At 47.8% G+C, this 18,711-nt stretch overlaps 1 protein-coding gene across 2 annotated transcripts in view; it reads right to left on the bottom strand.

Annotated features, from left to right (window-relative positions):
* PCYOX1L (prenylcysteine oxidase 1 like) overlaps positions 1–18,711 on the bottom strand; it is a 241,703-nt gene that overhangs the window by 151,527 nt on the left and 71,465 nt on the right. The window lies entirely within an intron of this gene.

The raw sequence follows: 18,711 nt of genomic DNA, 5'->3' as shown, positions 1-18,711 counted from the left end.
AAATAACCAAATATGGTGTCTAGAACCACTACACGAGCAGTGTTACTAAATGTTTTAGGAGGACATTGGAATTTGCAATTGTCATTCCCCTTTAAAAATCATGCAAATCAGGCCACAACAATGTGTGCTGAAGCTGCATGGAGTGTTTCTACATGGCAGCTATTTCAACAGAAGATCGGCCCATTGGCACCAAATATACCTCACTCCTCCCAGTCTTAAGGGATGAGCCCCCATTCCAAATTGGTCTGTGATAGCTCTCCTGATAATCCCTTCAACTATGCATCAAACTAGGAAGTGATCAAATCTGAATGCTAGATTATTGGGTCCTGATCAGGAAGGCATATCTTGTGTACTGTGCACAGGTCTGGAGGAGAAATCTCCAGAAGGTGAACAAGAGACACTCCATAGAAGGATGACCAAAATGGCCTCCAAGTATGAATATTTGGTTATCTGGTTCAAACCACATGCTCTATGAGGAGAATAAACAGGGTTATATGTGATTTCTTCGCTGGAAATAAATATTGAGGGGGAATCAATATATTTTGTAAGCAACTAAACACCCTTCCCAACCTATTTTAGGACTGGTGCAATTATATAAACAAACTAGTCCAAGAATATGTGGGGAAAGTTATATCGTTTCCCCCTCAATGTTTATTTCCAGCGATTAAATCACTGGATACCACCAGCCATAACTACTTTCCTGGACAGTCCATACCTTTGTTCTAAAAACCGTTACAAGGTAAACAAAAAGCTTCCTTTAAACAAATGCTTGTATTAGGGAAGAAAAAACATGTAATCTGTAGCAGACTACGACTAAGGAAAGAACTGGAGCTCGAACAGTGAAGACAAAGAGGCCTATGTCCGACATTCATGAATTTAGAGCACAAGGAAAACGAGCCTTCCAAAAGAGAAGCAAAGAGTTGGCTTTGTGAGAAATCTGAGGGTATTCTCCCAAGCAGACCTCGAGAATCTCTTATTCAGGTGGCCAGGGAAGTGTTCACGCTCTTAGATCACAACCCAGGTAACGGACGAGCGAGGGAGGATCACCTGGGTAGGGGAACCCCGGGGTTATGCTTGGGGGAATACCCCAGGTGAGATGTGGAATTATACCATGGAAGAAAGAGAGGAGGACAAGGTCTCTGAGGCTTTTGTAGGCTGTATTACATCTACCTCCCCTCCACCCAAAGAATCTACCTTATACAACGACCCCTCCACATCTGGTAAATCCCCTAGGAGCCAAACCCTGTTGCACTCGGAAACCCCATCTCCCAGAATCCCTGTTTTCCTGTTTCCTAACCGAACACTCCTAGTTATTCCTATTCCTGTCCCTCTCCTTATTTTCTGAACTCCCAGTCTGCTTTGACAAAACACTATTGTTCCCACTATCCTCCCTGTTCATTTCACAATCATTTTCCCGGTCATTCCCGTTAGTTTCACAAACCCTGGCAAACTCACCATTCTGTCTGAGTTTATCAACACCCCTAGTACGAGGGCTATGATTCCATATAACACCTTTTCCTCATCCTACCCCGTAGGATATTTAGAAGCTCTACCACCACCCCCATCTTTTCCGAGACACAAACACTTTCTTACACAGAGAAAGACAATGGACTAACACCAGAGCGTTTTACCTGACATGTCACAATACAAGGGTCTGGCAGAGTCAGGCAATTGACAGTAACCACGCACACCTGACGGCCCTTTACCTTCCCCACAGGGATAAAATGCAGAGCACGAGAGCACACTACGAGCAAGGCCAAACACACGAGGAAGCAGCTATTCTGGAGTTCAAGCGGAGGAGAAAGGCGGCAAGACCTGAAAGGATGACGACGAAGGAATTGCCCTTGTCCTTTTTAACTCAATCCCACAAAGCTTCCGAAAAGGGAATCACAAGACCGGGGAGTTCAGCTGACGTGTGGTGTGACAAGTGTCAACGATACACAGGGCCCTCACACATTGATAGCACAGGCGGTGAGGCACGCTGGCTACCGCTGTACCGTCCTTGACTCCCGAAGCAAGACAAGCCAATGGGTTCAGCACAGCCGGTGAGTCGGAGAAAGCGGATAGCAAACAGAACTGTGTTGAGCCCAAGGTTGCAAGTGACAACATTATATGTACGCAAGGAACTTGCGAACAACGAACTTGTGTATGTTCGAACTTTTAGGAAAGGCCAGAGAAGGGCCAGCTGCCGAGTGGTCAGGCGCCAGAGGAGTGCTCATTCAAAGGACTCTGGCTGGCCTCTTGTTTTTTGTTGAAACTACAAGAACCAGAAGGCCCTAGGAGAGGGTGGCGTGAGATGTCAGAGTAGTCCTACAAGGGTCACGGCAAATTCCCTTGTACAATCGAAAGTCTCTGACCTGTTGGCGGAAAAAAGCTAGGGGAAGGGTACCCCTCTCACTTTCTGATAAAATAGTGAACATTGTGACCTAAGGCAAGTGTGAACTCGAAGGAGGGATGCCAAAGAAAAGCTAGGGGAAGGAAAACCCTGCTTTCCAGAAAAGGTTGTCAAAGTGTGAATTCAGGCTAGTGTGAACCCACAGAGGGATGCCAAGAGAAACCCAGGGAAACAGAAACCACGCTTTCTGAAGAGGTGAAGCAAATCATGAACTGTGTTCAAAACTCATGAACATTGTGTTAAAGTGGCTCTGTGAACCCGACGAAGGGAAGCCAAGGGAAAAGCCAAGAAAACAAAGGGAACTGTGAAATTGGCAAAAATGGACCCGGCTGAGGGATGTCTGCGAATTAGGGTGAAGCATGATGCACCCGAGAACAGTGTGTTGATATTAAAAGTGTAAGGCCGCTGTGAACCTGACGGAGGGAGGCCCACGTTGCAAGAAGGATCCGAGCCCGGCGGAGGGAGATACAAGGGGCGAAGAGCAATCGCCCGAGGTGCAAGATCACTAAAGGAACTTTTTGTTTGTTTGTCGTTTTGGTCCATCAGGCCTTCTAAGGCAAGAGACTTTGTAGAAAAGAGACCTGGCCCCTGAAGGTCCTGGTATCGTCAAATGGAATTGTGAACCTCATGCCTGCGAGGCCCAGGAGTGTGTTGTGCTCAGATGTCCCGCCTTATCCCATGGTAAAAACATGGGAAAGAGACCCCAGCCATACCATCCTGACATATCATTTTTGTGAACACTGCTTTCTTTTCTGGTAAACATTATCCCACACTCTTTTTGTAACTTAGAGGTAAGGATTGGCAATAGTTTCTTTTTTAGTATAGGCCCTTTGTATTTGACAATACGCCACTAGGACTGCCTTATTATTATTTGATGGTCATAGCTTGCTCCCATCTTAGATTTAGGCTTAGATTAGGGGTTATCCCACCCATGTAAAGTTCAACAAACACCCTTGAACTGTGATCACTTGTGTCTGTCTTTACTGTTGCCACCCTGGAACCTATCCTTAAATTCTTGTGGCAGGGTAAAAAGCAGAGGATACAATACGCCATGCAGACGCAACCAAAGGAAAATGGTAGGACGGGGCTACCGGACATGTATGCCTACTACAGAGCGGCCCAGTTTAGGGCCATAGTCCAGCACTTGCAAGGAGACAAGCAAAAAGAATGGGTTGCTATTGAAAACTATAGAATGAGGCCTGTCTCGCATGGAGACTGGCTATAGGCCCCAAGGAAATCCTTCCCAAACAGTGTCATTAAGCATTTTGCTATGGGATCCCTCCTGAGACTTTGGTGGAGTAAGGGTGAGATGAAGGGGATTATGACCTGGCCATCCCCCATGAGTTGTATTTGGGCCCGCCGATCCGGGATGGTATCAGTGAACCCTCTCGGTTCCAGGGATGGTACGAGGCAGGGCTTGAAAGAGTGGGTCAGCTAATAAAGCCAACGGGGTGCATACCACTGCAGGACTTGGAATCGGGCATGCAAATAGGAACTATAGATGTGTTCAAATTCCTGCAGCTGAAGGGGACCTTGACGTCAGTGAAATGGAGAGAGAAGATCATGAGAGACCTCACCCCATTGGAAAAAATCCTGAGCAAATCTACCCACAAGAAAGGTCTCATCTCAAAATTATATGTCCCACTCCTCGACATGAGAGGGAGCAAAGAAGGTCTCCGAAAAAGGTGGCAGAAGGACATGGGCCCAATCATGACGGACGCCATATGGTCCAAAATGTGCAGATCAGCGCACAAAACATCGATGCCCAGTACAAACTCCATCGGATAAAACTGTTGCATAGTTGGCAATTCGACCCCATAAGACTTTCAAAAATGTTTGGCCAGACGAGCCCCATGTGCTGGAGAGACTGTGGTGCACAGGCAGATTACTGGCACATGTTGTGGGCCTGCCCAAAGACACAAGCATTTTGGAAAGGGGTCCTGGCGTGGATCAGAAAGATTGAAGGGATCCCGCGAGACCTGGACCCGAGACTGGTCCTATTCAGATCAACTACTTTTTGGTCACCCTTTAGCCTGGCTATGATAGACCCATCCAAGGTCTTTATATCTTTTGAGGATTATTGAGGTTACACCAGTTACATGTTGCATTGGGTAAACCTGTTATAAATCTGTTGGGTAGAATCATTCTACAATTAGAAAAACAGCAAAACAGAATGTATTAGTGGCAACATGATGCCTTTATACTATTATCTTGTTTTGGATCAATGTTAACACACAGCACGTGCCTGTATTTACTGACTTTACTTTTTGTTTCATGCTTTGCACCGATACCAGTTTGTATTTTGTTGTGTGAGTTGGGTGAAATATGTGCACCCTGATGTATGATACCTACAATTCTTTCACAAAATGTTTAAAGAAATAAGGACAGCCACTTAATAAAAGCTGTTCCCTTACAAACTAATTATTTAGCACATGTGGTTTATTACCGTTCTTTTCATGTACTGCTATCTTTGGTAATTATATAAATTGTGACACCCTTAGATAGCTGATTGTCTTTAAACTTACACTGCAATGAATAAACTGCAGCCAGCTTAGACTTCTCCAGTCAGGACAACCCCCCTTCTTGTACACACCTATTCAGCCTACAGCAACAAGACGACCACTGGAAGAGGGTGCCACACATGACGCACTTCTTGCTGTTGGCGGCCAGGGCATGCCTCACAATAACGTGGAAGTCAGCTGCCCTCCCGACTGAGGCGAGCTGGGCCCGAAAAGCCAAAGACCTTCATGAGATGGAAAACATAAGTGGTCTCCTGCATGACATTTCGCCCAGCAGGGAAATGGAGTGGGCCCCGTTCCTCGAGGCCTATAAGTGATGCGCTGCAATGCTTTCCTGGTACTAATGCCAAATGATTGGTTTTAGTTTGCTTTTAAGACTGCCTATTGCTTCCTGCCTGAACATTGGGGAGCGGGGGAAAGAGGGAGGTAGGTCGGGGGGTTGGAGTTCAACATTGGGTTAACTTGAAGTTTATCACCATGTTTTTGTATGGTCTTGAAGTATATTGGAAAAATGCCGAATAAAATAAATATATATATATATATATATATATAAAATGTTAACGTTAAGAGATTGGATTCAGTGTCTGAAATGTAACCAGTCTTCAGATCAATTCAATACGTTTGTGCCAGGGAAAGAACTTAGCTAACAGAGCCTCTGGTATAAGACCATACTCCCACTGAAGGCAATGTGGAGTCTATCACCAGTACACACACTCCCATGGCTTACAGAGGAACTACTGAAAGGCCATCATGCTTTTCCTTTGGGGGAAACGTGGTAGCCTGTTACAGATGGCAGCCAGTCCCATCTGTGTCTAGAGACCATTTAACCTTGAATCACGGGCAACACTGGGAAAAGGGTGAGAGGGGAACTACAGAAAGCAGTGAGCTGAATGCAGAGTTCACACAAAACATCTGCAGGTGTCTGGGATCACTGTCAGTCTGAAGTAATCCCTGCTCCTCGTCTGTAATGGATAATACAAGTAGGTACTCACCAAAGGTGTGGTCAACAAATTCTGAAGGACATTGGGAAAGGCATTGTTCTACAATATCCTATGCTCCTGCGCAGCAGCACCGTTGTTAGGATGTGCAGTGTTTCCAATGTTTACCTGTTAAACCATGAGTGTATAATATTTATTTTACAGGTTTCAATTTCAGTTGTTCAATATGTGTTTTACAGGTTTCAATTTTAGTGGGTCCTCACCCACACAGTTACTTGTTATGTTTAAGGAGGAGAGGTGTTAGGATGTGCAGTGTTTCCAATGTTTACCTGTTAAACCATGAGTGTATAATATTTCCTTCACTATGTCTATTGTCACTTAGATACTATAGAACATAGAACTGCATCTTATGTAGCAGGGTTCCAGGGAGAGCCAGTGAAGAAGCAGGGCCTTAGTGGGAAGATTGTACTCCTCCTGCTGGGGGTCGTCTTATGTCATCAACTTGCAAATAAAAGGTTCTTTACCTTTAAACTACTGGATATGTGAAAGCCTCGAGCGTTTCCTGTTAAACGGGAAAGACATACAACATCTGCACGGAGGATGTTGTATGTCTTTCCCGTTTAACAGGTAAACATTGGAAACACTGCACATCCTAACAACCGTCCACCTATAGTAGCATCCTCCTCAATCCTCTCTCCTCATATTTGTCGTCATGACCAGTGGAGGCTGGTGATTTTTTTATTTATTGGACGGGCATGAAGGTTTCCTATGAATATTTGCAAGGACAACCGAGCGTAGAGTTTGGAGGATTCTCCATTAGAGAGAAAAAAATTAAATAATGGGTTAAAATTGTGCATTTTAGAGCACACTTTCTGTGTCAAAAGTCACATAGTTTTGACAGGAAATGCATGAAAAAAATCAATAGAAGACCAGTCACCAACATTGCAAAGGAGCATTCTTATGATGCCTTTTGCTCACAATTTATGCCAGAACAAAAAGATGGTAATTCTGGCTGTGTCCATACATGCCCATGCAGCTGTACCAATATATGCCAGTATTGCCATGTTAAAACAAATTCCTGTTGGCTTTGCCAGTAAAAAGAAAAAGCACATGCCACAGTAAGGAAATAAATATATCCAGACTGGCTGCACGGATGTAAGCCGATCTACACACGTAATACATTATCAGGTTTCCTTTTCCCTTGATGCCTGTAAAAAATAACATTCATTCAAGCCGTGCAATTTTATGGCTAATGATTTTATCTTATTTTTTTTAAAGGAGCTGGAGAGATAGTTCATAAACGTTTTTTCCTTTTGCTGCGAGCCGAGATTTTTAAAATGACTAAAAAACATCCAAATATTCATTGATTATCCATCTTTCTCAGGCTTATGTACATCCTGAAAACCAGACTCCCTTTTACAAGGAAGTGGTGTGGCGGGCCCAACCCTCAACAATGCCACAGAAGATAGGTAGTTGTAATTTTCCAGAGAAAGGGCAGCACATCTTACAAACATTAAATCGTAAAATGAAAAACAATGGGAGATTTTATCGAATTTTAGCTATCCGAAAATTATGTATAGTTGAAAATTGCGATTAAGTCCCCCATTCAGTGCCATTACAGTGAACCAGGGGAGAGGGGGTTGCGGGGGTGTCCCTCTTACCCTTATTCACTGTAATGGCTTCGAGGGTTGCGGGGGTGTCCCCCGCTAATGAAAAATAACGTTTTTTTTTTTTTTTTTAAAAAAAAAGGACCCTGCTGCACCGATTCCCGATCACGGAAGTGAAGGGAACAGGTGTTGCAGGGTCAAAGAGAGTGGGCGGCACACAGCGAAGTGTGCTGACGAACGGAAAGTAAAGGGATGGGTGGGAGCAGGCTATCTGAAATTGCCGCGTGAGGAAAAAACGAATTTCAAAATAATTGTTTTTTTCTCCCTCAGTCATTTCAGATTCAGGGTTATCCAGCTGGAGCAATTTGTTGCACAACACTTTTCAAGAAGAGCAAGTAAAACATAGGAAGGTGGAAATCCAGTCGCAGAGGGGTTAAACGTAGAAATCACCAACAAATTGAATTAATATTAGCATTTATTGTTTGAGGATACATGTGTTTCGAACAGAAACAAGCACAAAGTAAAAAAAAAAAAAACTGTCAGCAGGGCAAAAGCAAATCAGGAGCTATGAAATATATGGAGAGTGAGATAGTGGAAGGAAATACATAGAGATTAGTGACTGGATAGACACATAATGCAGAACTGGATATAAGAAGATTATAAGGTACAGTATGGTAGGGAGAAAGAAGGGCATGGAGGAGGCATAATATGCAGGTAGGTGGAGGGAGCACTTCTAGCTACAGGAGGTGGAGCCTAAGTGAGAACATAGAGGGTTTCGAACACGTAGGGGAAGGGGCATCTAAAGAAGCTGGGCAAGGAGGGAGCACAGGGAGGGTAGGGTACAGAGCGATTATGGTGTGAATTTCAACCGTGTTGGCGATGAGAAGAGAGGGGTGTGGTCTTTAGCCAGGTTCGGTAGGTGGCGCTACATTTCTGGTTTGTGGAGGCAGGAATGGGCCAGAGGAGGAAAAGGAGACAAGGGCGGTACCCACTTCAGCTAGGAAAGTTGCTAGGGAGTTAGGGTTGAATTGACATTTTTTTTTTTTATAGTTTACAAAGATACTATTTTTGTAAGGAACTTGGGGTTGGTCACCCTGAGTTACCTGGGGGAACCCAGACGTGGACCCCTTGCTCACTGTGCTCAGAGAGGCACAGCTTCACCTCACTGATGAGGCCCAACAAGGCTGAAACACGTGTCTGGGATTGCTGTTGGTACTCTTGTTCAAAGGATGTTTTCCTGGCATTTCGGTGCTGGACTGCCCTTCTGGGCGGGGCAAAGTCTGATATGCAAATGGGTATTCCTCCTTTGTGAAAAGTACAGTGAGCAAAATGTGATGGCTGAGGACTCTCAAAGCGGGTAAAATCCACTGAAAAGGTTATCATGCCATGCCATGTTCTTTCTAGAGCGGGGCACCTGCTACCTTTTTTGTATGATATCACATTAGCTGATATTTATAAATGTGTTAAAAGGTTCATTAAAAGCCCAAATATTTACACATGTATGTGCATGAGTATATGAAAACTTCACAATGGGACTCATCCTTATTTTAGTGTAATAAGATCAATAGAATGTGAAAATCTGATTAAGGCAATTGCCCTAGGGAGTTAATTGCCAGCTACTAATCTTTGCCAGAAGGATTGTCCGCTAACCACACATATATGGTCAGCACATTTTTGAAAGGTTTGAGATAAACAATATAATCTAACTTTTTGACAGACTAGGAATTTTTCAAGTTCTGGACTATGGTAATTGTTATAGAGGTCTAATGGTACCTTGCTTACTTGTAGGGATTTGGAAGGACCATTCAAAGTTACTGGAAGAATTTAGGGTTTAAATTGAATAACAAGTCAGAAGTGAGTATGATATAAATACATTTGTCTATTAACCTTTGATTATTAGAGATGAAACTTAGTGGTGTAGTGACTGTACTGTGCAATAATCATGGTAGTGGATTTTTTGTCTGATTCTCGGGTGAAACGCCAGAATATGGTTTTGCATACTATTGTAGACTTTAAGGATCGGAAAATAGCCTGTAGTGCCTAAAGCTGAGATGTATTTTCAAGGGAATAGTATCAACACTTTCAAATTACAAAATTATATATGCATATGATTTATCAGCTATGCATTTATATTAGTTGGCGTCAACAACAGCATAGATTAAGGGTCTCTAATTGTATTTTTCACTCCTCATGTGTTTTAACTTTATATAAAACAAAATCTCTTTTTTCCAATTTCTCCTACTTACAATTTTATCTGCATTATGAGCAATTGGATTGCAATCAGGAACTAAGGAGTCAGTATTTATAGTTTCAATTGCCTTGACAAAGCCCATGATTTGGTGATTGGGTGAAACTCATGGCCATGCGGTCGGCAGTACGACTGGCCTACCTTATATGTCGGCGTACGTTTTATGAAGAAGTGTGGTTTTGTCACTTCACAGAGCAGATTATCTTGTGGATGTATTTATTCTAATCCAAGATTAAAGTATACTTTTAAAATGAGTGCTTGCATTGAGGTTATGCTTTTCATTTTGATCTTAGATATAGCACCAGGTTGTGTGCCAGTTTCCTTAGCATAGCAACGTCTCATATGGAACAAGTTACTTACCTGTAACTGTTGTTCTCCAGCTTGGGTCTGGCATGGATTCACATGCTCATGAATATTCCCCGTCGTCAGGCTGGGAATCCTCGGTAAAGAAAAAATCAGTTTCAGTTTCAGTTTCGTTTCTGAACTGTCTTTCTCATAATAACCAATCACTGGTCTCTGGCTCATACTGCCCCCAGCCAATGACTGCCCTCTGCCTAAGCCCCTCCTCTGGCAGCCCTCTTCAGATTTGGTAGCACGTAAAGTGGCAGTAGGACCAAGTGAAGAGCCGCAGAGGGGTAGGAGGGAGGGTTCGCATGTGAATTCATGCCAGACCCACGCTGGAGAACAACAGTTACAGGTAAGTAACTTGTTCCTTCTCCAGCATGGGGCTGGCATGGATTCACATGCTCATGAATACAAGAATACATAGCAGTACACACATGCACAACCACGGGAGGTGGCAAGGCTCAACATTAAGCATTTCATCAGTCAACATTAAGCACCTCTTAACTCCTCACCAGGCCCACTGCCTGGCCGACTCTGGACTCCTCCCTGGAATCCCGGTCGATGCAGTAGAATCTCGTGAAGGTGTGCGTTGACCTCCACGTAGCAGCCCTGCAGATGTCCAGCAGGAGCACACCAGATAGGAACGCTGTGGTAGCAGGGATCGCTCTGGTCGAATGGGCTCGCGGGCGGCCGGGCAATGGTCGGTTTGCCAAGCGGTGACAGTGCATGATGCAGCCGGAGAGCCATCTGGAAATGGAAGCCTTTGAGAGGGCCTTCCCTTGGTTCACAGGTCCAAAGTTCACAAATAGCTGTGATGTCTTCCGAAAACTCTTCGTGCGGTCCACGTAGAACTTCAGCGCTCTAGTTATATCCAGTGTGTGCAAAGTCCTCTCGGCCGGTGACGAAGGCGACGGGAAGAAAACAGGCAACACCAAGGTCTCATTGAGGTGGAAGTCCGACGGCACCTTGGGCATGAAGGAGGGGTACGTCCTCAGCACCACCCTCGTCTCGTGGAAAGTCAGGTATGGGGGCTTATAAGAGAGGACCTGGATCTCTCCCACTCGTCGTGCAGAGGTGATGGCCACAAGAAACGCTGTCTTCCAGGACAGGAACTTCAACGGTGCCGAATGCAGAGGCTCGAAAGGCGGGCCGATGAGCATGGACAGCACAACGTTGAGTTCCCACGCCAGGGCCGGAGCTTTCACCGGCGGGAAGGATCAGAACAGTCCCTTCATGAACTCCTTCACCAGGTGATGAGACCACAGGGATGAGCGCCCCAGAGTTCTCGTGTAGCAGGAGATAGACGCCAGATGGCTCTTGATGGAGGCATGGGCCAGCCCCGCCTTGGCCAGCGATAGCAAGTGCGGTAGCACTTGAGGGGCCGTAATCCGCAGAGGGTTAATCTTCTGTGCACGGCACCAGACAGAGAACCTCTTCCATTTGTGTCCATAGCACTTGAGAGTTGAGGAAGCCCTTGCCTTTGCAAGCACCTCCTTGCAGTCCTCCAGGATATCGTACCCTCCAAACTCTAGTGCTGCAGGAGCCAGACCTGCAAGTTCAGCGATCCCGGGTCGTGGTGGAGGATGGCGCCTCCTTGTCTAGAGAGGAGAACTGCGTCCGTCGGCAGTTTGACTGGGGGGGACGCTGACATGTCCAGAAGGTCTGGGAACCATATCTGTCTTTGCCACGCCGGTGCGACGAGGATCATCCTGCACCAGGACCATCTGAGTTGGTTGATGAGTCGCAGCAGCAACGGCGGGAACGCATAGAGGAACAGGCCGTCCCAGGGGAATGAGAAGGCATCGCCCATGCTCCCCGGCTGGGGAAACCTACTGGCGAACCTCCGGCACTTGACGTTCGTCACCGTCACGATTAAGTCGATCTGGGGATTGCCCCATCGTTGGAATAGCAGATCCACTTGATCCTGCCACAGTTCCCACTCGTGGCACGAGCATAGCTCCCTGCTGAGTGAGTCGGCGATGGTGTTCTTTATTCCTGCCAGGTGGAAGGGTACCAGAAACATACCTTAGGCGACGGCCCAATGCCACAGATCCTGGCCCTCCTTGGATAGGGCTGGGGATCTGGTGCCTCCCTGCTTCCGGATGTAGAACATCGTGGTGGTGTTGTTGGTGAAGATCCTCACCACCTTGCCCTTGAGGGATGGAAGGAACGACTTGAGGGCCCAGGACACGGCTCGGAGCTCCAGGACCTTGATGTGTAGCGACTTCTCCTCCGGGAGCCAAAGGCCTCTTGCGTGGAGATCTCTGGTGTGCGCTCCCCATCCCTCCAAGGAGGCATCTGTCGTCACCGTCTCCTGGTGTGCGCGGGTCTGGAAGTCCATCCCTGCCGCAAGATGCGTGTGGGTGCCCCACCACTGGATGGCTTGGCGGAAGGTCTCGTTGAGCGAGATCCTGTCTTCAAAGCTGCCCGCCGCTTGCATCCAAACGGGCATTGAGGAGCTCTTGCAGTGGATGCATACGCAGCCTGCACAGGCGCACGAGGTGGATGCACGAGGACATCATGCCGAGAAGGGACTTGATGGACCTCACCCTGGCCACGTCCATGGCCGACAGTTTTGTACCTTGCCCAGGATGGCCTTTGTCCTTTCCTCCAACGGAGAGGCCAATCGCGCCACTGTGTCGAGCCTAGCTCCCAGAAACAGTGCAACTTGTGACGGAACCAAGTGGGATTTCGCGTAGTTGATGGAAAATCCCAGATCCGTGAGGAGCTGGACGGTCTTTGCTGTGTGTCCGACGGCGAGTTCTCTTGTCCTTGCTCGAATGAGCCAATCGTCCAGGTAGGGGTAGACGTGGATCCCCTGCAGGTGCAGCCGCGCCGCTACTGGTGCTAGGCACTTGGTCAATACCCTGGGCGCCGATTTCAATCCGAAGGGGAGGGCCTTGAACTGGTAGTGCCGTCCTCGGACTACGAATCTGAGGAACTTTCAATGTCCTTTTAGAATGGGGATGTGGAAGTCGTCCTCCTTCAGCTGTCCCAGCACATGCGGGAGAGTGACCATCCAGAACTTTTGGGACTTGATGTACTTGTTTAAGTGACGAAGGTCCAGGATGGGTCACCAGCCGCCGGTCTTCTTCCTTACGAGGAAGTATCGTGAGTACACTCCGGAGCCCCGGAGCCTCTTTGGGACGAGCTCAATGGCTCCTTTCTTCAGCAGCGCCCTTACTTCCAGCAGCAGTTGAGGGACGTGGTTTTCCTTCCTGGCCACAGGAGGAATGCGGGGGCACTTTTTTAGAAACTCAAGAGTGTGCCCGCGGGCCAGGGTATCCAGCACCCATCGGTCGGTGGAGATGGACTCCCACACGCTGACGAACTTTGCCAGCCAGCCTCCCACCGGGGTGCTCACGTTGGGGCCCGACGCTACGGCCGGTTCAGTCCTGCTTGGTAGTGGCCTTGCTGCCTTGGGCTCCTTGAAGACGACGATGAGATCCTCCTGACTTGCCGCGCCCTCTGTAGGCCTCCTGCGAAGAGGAGCGGGCCACCTGGCGGTACGTCGAGGAGCTGCTGCCGAATCCTTTGGAGGTACCTTGCTTGCCTCCGGTGTTCCGAAAGGGTGGCCGTCGTTGTTGCAAAACTCCCAAGGTCCGTGCCGTTTCCGTGTCGGCCTTGATGGCCTGAAGTGACTCGCCCACCATCTTGCCAAACAGGTTGTTTCCGTCGAAAGGCATGTCCAAAACTCTGGTTTGCAAGTTGTGGGGGAAATCGGTTGCCTTGAGCCAACCACGCTGGCGAAGGCAAACACCGTTGCCCATCTGGCGGAAGCCGATGTCAGCAATGTCCGTGGCCACTGTTATGGCGTGGTCTGACGCCGCCTCGCCTTCCTGCAGTATCTCCAGGGCCTCAGCCCTCTTGTCGTCTGGAAGGAAGTCCAGCAGAGGAGCGATCTTACCCACAGCTCCGTGTCGTAGCGGGCCACAATCGCGAGGGCGTTGGCCGCTTTAATCGTCGTCGCCGACGAGATGACCCGTCGCCCCATGGCAGCCAATTTCTTCCCTTCCCCGTCCGGTGGGGGGTTGAAGTTGAAGCCGTCGCCCCTGCCGCTTTCTTCTTGGCCGCCGCCGAGACGACCGAATCCGGTTTCGGCTGCGCCCTAAGGCACATGGGGGCAGAATCCGGGACCCAGTACTTCTTCTCGTACCGGTCTCTCTTGGCAGGGGTCGTGGACGGGTTCTTCAGGAGCTCCAGCCCCTTGTCCCAGATGTCATCAAGCAACGGGACTGAGAGGACAGTCTTCCACTTGGCCTCACGCTGTTGATAGAGGAAACCTTCCTTCTGTGCCACTGGGCAGAGCTCGGATGCCCTGGCGATCATGGCGTGGAAGGAGCCAATTTCGTCGGGCGGGGAAGTCCGGGGGGGGTGGTGATGAAAGGCCCATCCGGTCATCACCACCGTCGTCATCCGTCATAGCCGTCTCTGATCCCATGTCATCCCTCGGATCCGTGGAAGGGGATGAAGGCCTTGAGGGCCGCGTAGGCTGGAAGGGCGGTGGGGGATGAGTTCTCCTCCGCTTGCTTGGAGGGCTTCCCGACGGTCCAGGCTCCGCTGGGTCATCCGTTGGGGGTAAGGACAATGTTGTCCTTATCTCTGTGCACAAGGCCTGGATAGCCATCAAGATTGCTCCTGAGCTGTCCTGTGGCCCAGGCACCGCCTACGACGGGCGCAACGGTTAGGTAGTGGAATCCTCCACCTCCACGGGAACCTCGTCGGCGTCACAGTCGCTTTCTTCGTCTGCTTTATCGGGATCCCTCTCGTGGGACCAGACTTCCTCAGACCTCTTGTCCAGGATGTTCATGACTTCAGCCAGGGGGGTCTTATCAATGGGCTGAAAAGAGGATTCCCTCCGCAGTGGCAGGGAAACTCTGGGCCCCAAGGTCACCACCACTGGGGTAGCCTCCCCAGGCTTCGCCAGGGTCACCACAACTCCCTCGATAGAGGCCTTAGCCGGGTGAGCCTTGACGACGTTGGACGCTCTTGAGGCCTTCACCTTGGGGGGAGGTTCGCTGCCTCGCTCCCCCTTGGCTGTCTCCGTCGGGATCGACCGGGGCTTCTCCCGAAGCTTACCCGGGTTCTCTGACTTCCTTTACCCCGAGCCACAGCGTTGGCTCGTGGTTCATGGCGTCGGTGAAAGTGTGCCCTGCCTGGCAGCCGAGGAGCCGGACCGTTCAGCGCTCCCGGTGCCTGCGGACTCGCAGTGCTTTGCCTTTTGTTGGGCCCCCGTCGCCAGGGCGCCCTAAAAGGTCTTAGAAGACCGCTCGGACCTCTTCTTAATCTCACCTGCTGCTGGGATCTTCCCCACCAGCCAGTTGGTGAGGCAGATCCGTCGATCCTTCACGGTGCGTGCCGACATGTTCTTGCAAAACGCACAGTCCTTCTCCATGTGCGTTTTGTCTTTGTGAAGGCAGTAGAGGCATCTAGAATGCTCGTCCTCCTTGAAGACATTCTGCAATCCGCATCCAGGGCAGCTCCTGAACAGCTTGGATCCGGGTGTCGTGCTCCCTTTTTCCTGGGCCATGTCCACGCGGGGTAGACCTCAAAGGATCTTATGGCATCCTCCAAGAAGCGGGACTCGATTAAAACTTTGCCCTTGAGGGGCATAGAAAATTCTGAAACGGGTCCCCGTTGATCGGAAATAGAAACGGTGGAGCTTGAGGCTCGATTGACCGAAAACTTGAGGTTTAACTCTTTGAAAAATCGTAAAACGCAGTAAAAGCTCGAGAGCTATAGCACAAGGACTCCCAACACTTGAACGTGCGGGAAAAATCTGAAGATGGCTGCCAGAGGAGGTGCTTAGGTAGAGGGCAGTCATTGGCTGGGGGAAGTATAACCCAGAGACCAGTGATTGGTTATTAGGAGAAATACAGTTCAGAAACGAAAGCCTGACGACGGGGAATATTCATGACCATGTGAATCAATGCCAGACCCCAAACTGGAGAAATACGGACTAATAGTTAATTGAGTGGTGGTGCAGACCATATGGGTCTGACAACCTTTCTACATTAATCTTTCTAAAAAAAAAAAGCCTATTTTTCACCCACTGCGGATTTTCAATTAGAAGTCCTATAGATATTGCATTCAAGCTTAAAATATTTTCAACTTTAAGTTTGAAACTATTCATAGGTGAATTTGTTTTTATATTTGTTAAAAATACAAAATCTTTGTGAAGGAGTTGCTTGGTGAAGTTAAAAAGTTCATATAAAATTGTAGTACTTTCCAGTGGAACAAGCCTTTTAGTGATGTCAGCCCCAGTTTGTATCTGATGACTGTGGCGGGCACACAATTTGTGAGTTTTAGTACCTTTCTCCATAATATTCCCTCAATCTTGTTGAAATTAATGCATTCTACACATCATTTATTTCAATCTCATACATGATGGAGGGGACAAATTCCCCTTTATAAAAATCAATAAGTGGTTGATTTGAGAAACTACCATATCAATAATGAATCTGTTTGATTTGTGATCCAAAGCTTTTTGCCTTCTCCACTAAATCAGTCATTATGGCTTCCTTAGTAGGCTTGGATCTCAGATGAAACCCTAAGTAGGTCAATTATTTAGTAATGTGGTGTAACAAAGGCTGCTTTTGTTAAAGACTCGCCCATGTCAGAGGAACAGCCAGAGAGCCAATACCAAGCCCGGTCAGAGGCCTTTAAAAAGTATCTACCTCATTCGGCATTGCTCCCTGCAAATTCAATCTAATTCTAATCTTTGTTTCGAATGGATGTGGGCAAATCAATATGACATTTAAAGCATAAGGGTTCATAAATAATGGATAGAGTGATATGTTGGCATCTTATGTGGAAGTAAGATTTGCAGAATGCTATGGAAAAGCTCCTGGTTCCACATTGGTAACTCCTGATCACTGGCTAATAATGGATACCCAGGAGCTGCTTTTGACTTCTGCTTTTCACATCTTAATTTCGACCTCTGTCTACAGACCACCCAAGCCCAACACATGAGCCTTTACGGACTTGGTCACCACCATGTCTCATGGACACCAACAATATCTTCCTCTGCAACTTCAACATCCCTGGCAATGCAGCAACCAAGTCCATAAAAGGGGACCATGACTACCTTCTTGACATTATGAACCTCACACAGCACAGGACAGGCCCAAAGCACAGCAAGGTCATATTCTCGATTGCATCATTGCCTCATCAGCACTGTCCTGCCCACCATCCGTCACAGCACGCCAATCTTGCACCATCTGGCATTTCCCTTTGATATTAGTCACATCACACGAGTCAAGCAGACCCAGCAAACAGGCCTTCAGATCATTCAAAAACTTCCCAGTGGAAACTCTCAAGGAAAACTTCACCAGCCTCCACTTCACATGGGCTGATGTACCACAGATAAACCAGTAGTGTGACTCGCTTCAAGAACTCTAAACCACTCGTGCAGCCAACATCAGCATCCTTAAGCCTAAAAGGTCTGCACCCTGGTACACTCAAGAACTCAACCACAACAAAAGAACCATCAGAAAACAAGAAAAAGCTTAGCGAAAATACAGCAGTATATCTGACCTCCCTGCTCAAGGAACCATGAGCTACATGTAGACGACTGATCGCCACTGCCAAGGCAAACTACTTCCAGAACATCATAGATACACAGGCAATGCCAACAACGAAAGCAGAGCCATTTTCAAAGCCATCAAGCATTGCATTAACCTTCTCCCAAACCCCACCCATGCAAGACTCCATGGAAAGATCCACTGCCATCTACGCTTTCGTCAATAAGATAAGCATGATCCACCAGCACATAGACACCAATGGTACAACTGACAGCATACCACACATACAATCTCGCATAACCACCACTACCTGGACAAATTTCAAGACACTCACCATAGAAGACCTGACTGATCCATTGTATGCAAGCAACCTCCTCCCTGCCTCTGTATTCAAGGCCCTCACAACGGAAGCACTCCTCCCTTACCTGGAAATTATCAATAGCTCCCTCATTTTAGGCACCTTCCGCTCGACCCTCAAACCAAAACTGGACCCCGCCCCAGACAATCTCAGCAACTACCACCAAATCGCTCATTCTCCCTTCTTAGGTAAGATCCTTAAGAAAGCAGTATCCAAGCAACTCCTCCAACACATGCACGCCAACAACCTCCTTCAGTCCTACAAATCTGACTTCGGGCCGAGGCGCAGCATGGAAATTATCATCAAGGTGATCGATCATGCCCTTAACATTCTTGACAATCGCCATTCTTGCCTGCTCGCCGACATTCTACATCACTGCTTGGGGATCAGCAAATCCATCTTCAGGTCCAAGATGAAGCACCAATATCAATCAACAGGGTAGAGTTAAGAGGTTCAAGGAGTCGTGCCATTGCAACTCTAGCTCTGGGGTAGGACTGGTGCAGGCATAAGACCAGGTAGGCCCCTTACCCCAGGTTGGGAGGAGCCCATGCTCCCCCAGACACGGTCAAGACCCTGACCCTGTCACAGAAGGGAGTAAGCAAATTAAAAACTATGAGGTAGAGCCAGTGAAGATGCAGATTGCAGTTTACCAGTAAAGAACACAGGGCCTAAGGGAACCAATATGCAGAGTTTTAAGTACAAAGCAATGAAGATGTAGGTTTAGGACCAGATATACAGAAATTAACGTACAAAGAACTAATTAAGATGCAGACCAAAA

The sequence above is a fragment of the Ambystoma mexicanum genome, chromosome 3p (genome assembly GCF_040938575.1).
Source record: "Ambystoma mexicanum isolate Mex_15411 chromosome 3p, UKY_AmexF1_1, whole genome shotgun sequence".
Lineage (NCBI taxonomy): Eukaryota > Metazoa > Chordata > Amphibia > Caudata > Ambystomatidae > Ambystoma > Ambystoma mexicanum.
This window is presented reverse-complemented; position numbering and strand designations above follow the sequence as displayed.